Source organism: Mus pahari, chromosome 18 (genome assembly GCF_900095145.1).
Source record: "Mus pahari chromosome 18, PAHARI_EIJ_v1.1, whole genome shotgun sequence".
Lineage (NCBI taxonomy): Eukaryota > Metazoa > Chordata > Mammalia > Rodentia > Muridae > Mus > Mus pahari.
The window spans coordinates 18,390,671-18,399,909 of record NC_034607.1 but is presented as its reverse complement, the minus strand read 5'-3'; the positions used below and the strand labels follow the sequence as shown (position 1 = coordinate 18,399,909).

Genomic DNA, 9,239 nt, shown 5'->3' with positions numbered 1-9,239 from the left:
GGAGGAGTGTTCCTCTTTCTCCACATCCTTACCAGCATCTGCAGTCACCCTGAGTTTTTGATCTTAGCCATTCTGATTAGTGTGAGGTGGAATTAGTGTGAGTGTTTTGATTTGCATTTCCCTGATAACTAAAGATGTTGGACATTTCCTTAAGTGCTTCTCAGCCATGTGAGACTCCTCAGTTGTGAATTCTGTTTAGCTCTGTGTCCCATTTGAATAGGGTTGTTTGGTAGACTGTGTTTGTTTTTCTGCTGTTGCACTTCCAGATCTCTTCTGCTCTTTAACAGATATCTTCTGGAAGAGTTTTCATTTCCTCAAATACAGTTAACATTGATTTTTTTTTTTAAGGTTGCTAAGTCTGTATCTCTGGATCACATCTCTCCTTGGAACTCCTGACACATATTTACCTAGATATCCTTCCTGCTCTCAGATCATCTCATTATCCAACCCTCTTTTAAACCTTAGCCATCTTCTGCAAACATGGTCACCTGAACATTTCCCACTAACTCAATTTATAGCTGTATACTTGAGAATTGCAACTAATTGTTGATTGCACAGTACCCACAAGTCTTGTAGATGATCTTGCTTAACTATCCCTTAGAGTTACATTCTGTGACTCCCACTTTCACCAAGCTCGTGATCCAACTATATCTTTTTAAAGAGAGGGGAAAAGAAGGAAACAAGAAAGGAACAAAGAAGTTAACAGAATGCTTAGACTATTAATGTTCCAGTGTTTGTTTTCTCATGCTAATGGAATGGTGATAGTATATTATGTAAATTTTAGTGAACTTGTGTATATATACAAACACACATTAGTCTTTAATGAAGTACTTTAAGCATCAAAATGTTCTCTTATCAATTAAAAAGTCTCTCTTGTTCAATCAGAGTCCAATCCTTTTGATTTTAATATCATAAATACATTCTAGAATTTTAGTGTTTATTCATGGTAGTTATTGCTCTCTATGTAGTTGGCCATATGAGCCCAGTCAGATGTACCCTTTAAGTCAATGGTTGATTGCACACTAAAAGCTGACTTTCTTGTCAGTAGGTCCCCTTATTAAGAGAAACATTCACTTATATACAGTAGATACAGTCACTTAGAACCTTTAGAAGACAGTCTGACCAGGTTTCTCCAGCTAGTGGCTGGAAAAGAAAAGGGTAGCCTCCTGGGTTTACCAGAATAACTCCCGTCAGACGTGGTGTTTGTTTGCTTGCTTGCTTGCTTGTTTTGGTATTTATTTTTTATTTTCAAAAATTCTCATTTGGAGTTCTTCTACAAATACAGATCAAACCACACAGAGTATTATATTGTGTCCACTTTAAAGAGCATACATTTGAAAATTTTTAGATTGAATATTGATTTAGATAAAAATCAGAATTGATGAATGGGGCACATACTCGGCAATGAGCCAAAATAAAAGGTCAGAAAGCCACCTGGCACCAGGTCTCCTACCTAACGTCCAGCATGGTGACAGACAGGCCTATCACTGTCAGTTCTGTCAAGTGTAGCCTTAAACTCCATCCGTTCATGCTTTTTAAATACATTTTTTTCAATAACACTATTGAAAATAAAATCAAGAAAATTGTCAACAAAGTTTTAGAGAACATTGCAGAAGACAAGGCATAAGATCGTTAAAGGCGGGCAGATCAGGGATTTTGCTGTGAGATTGTCTACCATTAATGTCAGAAGCTAAAGTCACCAACTTAATGTCACCAACATGACTGCCAAAACATGAGCTGAATGAGGACAACACCAGTAGACATGCCATGGTGGACGGGGAAAGCCCGCAAGGCCTCGGCCTTGCACAGAAGGCTACAAGCTACTAAGAAATGCTCAAAGTGGAAGAAATAACCTTCCCCAGGACGGAGCACACCTTACCCCTGAAGACACGCCTGCAAGCCATGGTATATAGACTGATCAAGTTGTATTTAGGAATGCATATGTGTATACCCCACGTATATGTATGAAATAACGAGAAGAGGCCATGAATTTGAAAAAATGCAGGCAAGGGTTTATGGCAGAGTGTAGGAGGAGAGGGACAGGATAATCTATTTATATTATGTAATTATGATTACATATATAATTATAGATATGTATATATACATAGGTGTGCATATTGCATAAATTATATGTATATATAAATTGAATATATACATATATTTATATTATAATCTCAAAAATAAAATTAATTTAACTAATCAAGTAACTTTGAACTAAAGTAATTTAATAGCCTAGACATTATAGTTCCTCATCACCACTAGACATTTGAGGGGCTTCAATTTTTAAGCTGAGCTGTGTCAGAGAATATTGATTAAAAGGAAAATATTTCCCAGTTTTGTCTATTCTCTGAAGAAATTTGTACCAGATACCAGTATTCTGTTTTTAGTAGCCTATGAATCGAGAGTAAATAGTCAAGACATATAAAATTCTAACTAGCCGGACTCTAATCTTCTATTCTTACTTCACATACTTTATTGGGTAAAAATTAGGCACAGCCACCAAAACTGTTGCTTGGATCTGTATATTACTCTGCACTGACATTCTGTGGGTTCCCTTCATTTAGAAACGTAAAGATACTTATCGATAGTTTTGTATTGGGCTGACGAGATGGCTCAGTGGGTAATAGCGCTGACTGCTCTTCTGAAGGTCCTGAGTTCAAACCCCAGCACCCACATGGTGGCTCACAACCACCCATAATGAGATCTGACATCCTCTTCTGGTATTGTCTGAAGACAGCTACAGTGTACTTATTTTAATAATAAATAAATCTTAGGGTCAGAGCAAGTTGACTGGAGCAAGCGAGGCCGACCGGAGCGAACAGAAGTCCTGAATGCAATTCCCAACAACCACATGAAGACTCATAGTCATCTGTACAGCTACAGTGTACTCATATACATAAAATGAATACATAAATCTTTTTAAAAAGGAAAATAAGAAAAAAGATAGTTTTGCATTAAGCTAAAAAGCATCTCATGAAAATTTGCTATGTGTATGGATTTTTCTTGTAAATAATCTTTAAATTCCAAGGTGTACTATCTCTAAAATTATTTCCAAAATTGCATCAAAAGCATGGTTATGCTACATTCCTTTTTCAGTTCTCATTGTATAGAACTTCAGTTTTTTACCTTAACAATTAAAAAGGAAAAAAATTGATCCCTAGTCTCTCAAATCAGAGTTCTCAAGTCTCCTAAGATCCAAAACCTATTCATGAAGCTCTAGAAGCCCTAAAATTAGTCTTAAAATTGTTCCTTTTTATTGTCATTTGAATTCAAAATTATTAGAAAAGAGAGAATCATTCTGAGGAACATACAAATTCTTTAAACCACAGAAGTAATTCCCCGCCCTCTGCTCAGTGGACACTAGAGCAGAGAAAGGAAGACAAGGTCAGTGCATGAAGAAGACCATGCTTACCTAAGAGAATGTTCAAAGGCCCAGCATTAGTCACAAAGAAAAGCTGAAAGACTAAGGTCCTACTTTCCATATACAGAAGTGTCAAGTATGGAGTAGGCTGGGGAAATGTGTGACTCTGGCATGTGCCTGCGTGCTAAGTTCAAAATGTAAACAACATTAGAAAAAAAAAAAAAGAAATCGTTTCTCTTCTGTTATCTTTTTATTGTATAAAGTTAGAATTGTGCATAATGCACAGGTGGTTTAAAATGCTTCTCTGCCATCTGAGACCTCAGCGTGCCAGGGCAAAGATGCAGATGTCACTTTAGGGAATTGGGTTTATTCCGTATGTAAAATGGGGCTGGCATGGGCTCAGAAGTTTTTCTCTTTATAGTTGCCCAATTAATGTTGTTTTGCTTTCTTGCTTTTAATCTTTGTTTTTTACCTAAACATGTGTAAAAATTGTTTTAAGATTTTTAACATTCACTATTCATAATATGCCCATATTCTATTTCTAATATGATATTTTATCCAAATATGTATGTAATATTAGTATAGACAAGAGATCTTGGTGCTGAGTTAATAGTCTAACATACCAAAGTAGTACATTTTATGCCCCTTATTTTCTTAGATGAAAATCTATTACATGACAGATGCATTATATTCATAACTTTTAGATTTTCAAATATTGTTTTAAAAACCTAAATTTTGTTTTTCAAAATCTGATGTCTTGTAAATTTTTTTGTAGTAGACATTTGAAATTAGCTCACAGTATAAGCTGTTTTTATTTGCTTGTTGGTTGCTTTACCAAAACAATACCTTATATGGAGAAGGTATGGCTTGATGTACCAGCCAGCATATATTTCACTAAAATAGCAAAATGACTGTGCTGCTCAATCAATCATAAGTAATGTATGAGATTCAACTCCTAATAGCAAGGAAAGAAATAAGGTACAAAGTCAATGAGGTTACAGTAATGTCCAGACAGTAGTATCTGGGGTGTGTGTGTGTGTGTGTGTGTGTGTGTGTGTGTGTGTGTGTGTGTGTGTAAAACAGAACTGTATTTGAGTATGTAGTGTTCTATGTCTGCCTTTTTGATCCCTGTATCTGTATTTAATGATGGGGCAGTGTGTGCTAATAAGAGACAGAATGGTAAGACCTTCTGTGAACCCTCTAGCAGTCAGTGAATATCAGACCAAAGAATTCCAGCTTTAATTACAGGCAAAAGAAAAGGCACAATTAGCATTTTAATATAGAAATATCTTAGGCTTTAGGAGAATTATGATAAATCTAATGTTGCCTAGTGAACCAAAGAGGGGATATTACAACAAACTGTCTCCTTAGGAATATTTGTTTAAATAAAAGCAACAATACTTCATCCTTATCTCTTTTGGATAATGATCACCATTTCAGGCTGTTCTTAGTTCCAGCTTTAAAATACCTTTAGGTTTGTTTTGTTTCGGGTTTGTTTTTTGTAATTGGTAGTGTTTGTTTTCTATAAAACTACCAGAGAGAAACGGTTTGCTTGGCACTACCAGGATAATTGTTTTGGGAGAGTGTCTGCTTTGCAGCTTCCACTTGTTCTTGCCGTGGCATCTCTGACTTGGATGTGGTAAGGTTATGTCAGTCACAGCATAGTAAACTAATTCCTCTGCCATGGCTGAGGCTCTCCCACCTGCGCTCCTAAACACCTGCAGCATATGTTTGTCTAACCCTGGAATGCTTTGCCTTTAGGGTCCTGGGAAATTCCCCTAGAGCTTTTTGCTTATAAACAGCTGAGCAATTCATTTTTTTAATGACAGTTGCCTTTTCCCTAACATTGGAGCAGTAATATGTTCACTAAAATTAAGGTACTGTTCATCAAAGAAAAACATTGCACATAGTTTTGCAGTGCTGATTCTCCTTCCGAGCCGGATTTTCCCCCTTTACTAACCTGGCTTGCTAATAAAGATTAAAGATTGGTAACAAGATATTAGAAGAAAGAAAATTGAGTAATTCACTTGTCAAGTATTTTCTTCATGCCAGACACAAATTATGTTACAAACATAAAATTCTTTATTTGTGGATTATTATAGGATCTATTTCAGTTTGATTTTTTATTAAAGTCATGGCCAATAAACTATAAAATGGCAATACTTTGGACATATGGTAGGTAACCACTATGGTTATTAAAATCTCATAAGTTAACAAATACTGAATAATATGATTTTATATCATTTTAAAAATTTATAAATATATGTTCTCCTATCCAATAATAAAGACATCCTTTTTTCTCTACATACAAAATCTATTATGCTTGCTATATCTTCTTAGCCTGTGTGTATAAATGCTGCCTGAGCTTGTGTGTGTGTGTGTGTGTGTGTGTGTGTGTGTGTGTAAAATGTTCCACAGAACTTCCTATAAGCTTATATGTGATTATTAGAAGTATAAGACATCACTTTTTGATGACCACAGAACTTTAATTGCTGCACATCCTGTGTTGCTCACTGCCTTAGAGCATCTTTAAGACGTAGGGAGAAGGAGCTTTGAAGCAATAGATGAGTGTGCAGCCCTTTATTGAGTTTTCTGGTACTTGGGCAGTGGAGGTACCTGAGTTCTCCACTGGCATCTTCAGGCCTCTGTGCTGAAATGCTCACTGGTGGAAAGCAGCAACTCCTCTGAATTGTGTTCAGGGCAGGCGTGCTCTCACCGTCAGTACAGACGCTAAACAAACAACAGGAACCACTTTGTCCCCCAAGTGCACAAAGTGTCTCTCTCTTGGGAGCACTGTAAACACACAGGCTTGGTCATCCAGCCGCAGTGCTTGACGCCCAGCAAGGGAACCTCCTGAATGGAGACAGGCCAGATTATGAGAAAGGGCGTTGCTTCTAGAAACCAGTAGTAGAGACACATTCGCTAGCCCCCAGTAACTGCCTAGCCCAAGGCTCCTGACTCCTGGTTAACTGCTGTTTCCAGGTTAAGTGCTCTTTAGTATTTCCTCATCAAGTAAATTTTAGAAATTTAAAAGGGTAAAAATAATGAAAGTTTTTTTTGTTCTTAAATTTCTTTGCTTCCTCGTCTTCATTAATCCACTGTTGTTACTTGTAGCTCTTGGATCATGGAATCAAATAAACCCAAGCCCAGAGGAGCGACTTGGAATGATTACTTAGTAGAAAAGAAGTCTGTCTCAAATGTTAATTGTGGTGCCAATTTAACATACCCAAGTGACTCTGGCTGTGAGTTTGCCTTAGTCCCTACTCAGTAGTACTATCACAGAGTCATCCTGGCTGATGTGCCCTACTCTCTACCCCTAAACGCTCCAGCTCAGGGACTAGGCTGGAGTTCCCTCCCCGCAGACTTGGATCACTATAAACCTTACCAGTGATTCTCAACCTTCCTAATGCTGTGACCTCACATTGGGCAACCCCCAACCATAACATTATTTTTTGTTACTATGTCTTAACTGTAATTTTTCTACTGTTACAGATTGTACTATAAATGTCTGGTGTTTGGAATATATGATATGTGATCCCTGTGAAAAGGTTGTTTGGAAACCCCAAGTGGGTTGTGACCTACAGGCTGAGAACTACTGCTAACCGATTTGGCTACCTGTCTCTTGGTTTACTAGGTCTCTGGGTTTCCAGTTATTCTCTCTGCCCCTCCTCTCTCTTCTCTTCTTCCTCTCGCTACCCCCACAGCCCCCATCTTTCATCGTGTGGTTCAGTCTGGACCCTTCCAGATACCTCTCTTACTGTATTATCCCCTTACTACAATAAACCTCTCCTCCACCATACCTAGGAGCAGTCATATCCTCAAGGTTTTCATCATCTGGTGAGATAAATATAGAATACTGGGTTTTACGGGCTGGAAAGAACTTTTAAATAAAGCACATTCGTATAAATAAAAAAAAAAAAAAAAGGCATCACTTTTTCTACCTAAGTGTCACAGATTTTAGGTTGTCATGCTACCATACCTGCTTTCTAGGTCAAAGTCTTTTAGGTATGTCAGTGCCCAGCGGTATCGCAGGTCATAGCCTCCGTCCCACTGAAATGTTATCAAGTACCTGACACCTCATTTTCATTATGTTGTTGAGTCTCTGCTGTAGTTTCTCAGGTGGTGAAACTAGACCAAGGATGTGACTGACTCATCAGATGCTAAGGAGGAGACAGGGGTCTGAGTCCACGCCTCACTGTTGCACGCCCTCTAGTGTTTCTGACCTCAGTGTGGACCTGAAAGTAAACATATCTCCTGGTACAAAGGACTTAAAGACCAGTATCCCTGAAATTGGTCCTTTGTTCTTCTCATGTGTCTATGTAATGGTCCTCTGAAACATTCTCTGCTGTTCAAAAGTCAATGAGCATTTCAGCCTTTCCTTCTGGAGTTTCAACGATGATTTAGAAAGAGACAGTCATCTTCAGATGAAGGGTAAGATGAGGACATCAGAGCAGACAGTATTATCCATTGTGACCTTTTCTTGCATGAATTTGCTATTTATCAGGTTCAGAACAAGAAACGTGGTGTACTATCTGGTTCTGGTATCTGGTATGTTCTTCTTGTAGTATCTTGTCCTTAGTTACTCTTCATATGGATTAGTATTCAAGTATTTCTATACTATCATAAACCGTTAAGTTTAAACTAAAAGTATTGAAATGTTGCTGCTGCAGGTAGAATAGGCAGGAGGGGAGAAGTGGTACACACCACAAACAGATCCGGCTTACTTAAGTCTCCACAGGATGGCTGCTCAGCATACAGAAGCATCTTCTCTGAGACCATTCCCTCAGCAGGGTTTATGTAACTAACTCTCCCAGTGAAGATCCAGAAAGGGAAGAAAGCTAGCTGTAACTGGTAGATGATTTTGTCTTTTAAATTGATTTTATAACTAAGCAGGTGAGGAAGTGGTTGTGGAATCCTGTGGAAATAACAAAAGCATGTTGGGAAGCCAGCAGCTACTGCATGGTTCAGGTTGACTTAATAATATACTTTGGTTTGAAGATAATTCTGTAGTCCCAGCACTGGACTGTGAAGATGGCTTTAATGACATAGTATTAGAGGTGTACCATGAGAAAGTGTAGATCCCATGGGGTCTGGTCTTCCTCATATACAATTTTATGTTAGTAAAAGTCTAGTGCCTCATATTGTAGAGAAAAATTACACATCTTAAAGATTATAAAGAAGAACTATTATGTTTTTATACATTATATCTGGAAGAAATTCTTCAAAATAGGGAAAGTATCTCTTTAAGTTAGGACTCTGCTCATTCCTAATTTATCTCGCTGAGTAAAGGAATGGTTTGTTTTTTTTTTTAATATTGGAACATGGTCTTACACATGTGTATGTATAAATTCATGCTTAATAATGATTGGGATCAATTACTTAGTTTTGATTTAGTTTTTGGCACATTTTGATGGGTATTGAAGGTTTATTGTGTGATAGCCCTTTTTACATTACATTGAAGACTTTTCTGCTTCAGCCTCCCGGGTTCTCTCCTTCCACTCTTTCAAAGTCATGGCCTCACTTCTCTACTTCAGTGGCTCTCAGCCTGTGGGGTGAGATCCTTTGGAGTCACAGTAGTAAAATTACTATGGACCAAAATAATATTTTGGTTGGGGGGGTCACAACATGAGCAACTGTAATAAAGTGTTGAAACATTAGGAAGGTTATGAACCACTGCTTTAATTGGTGTGTGCACGTGCATGTGTGTGTATGTAAATTTGTCTGTTAGGTAATTTTTACTTCTCAATGAAGTTTTGTTTTTGTAACCCACATTATATTTTTCATAGTGCTTGTCCAGATTTTATATATATATATATATATATATATATATATATATATATATGTATATATATATATATATGTGTGTGTGTGTGTGTGT

The 9,239-nt window shown here is 37.4% G+C and overlaps 1 protein-coding gene across 4 annotated transcripts in view; it reads left to right on the top strand.

The window, feature by feature from the left end:
• Tbc1d5 (TBC1 domain family member 5) overlaps positions 1-9,239 on the top strand; it is a 429,267-nt gene that overhangs the window by 337,713 nt on the left and 82,315 nt on the right. The gene's annotated exons all lie outside the window — the stretch shown is intronic.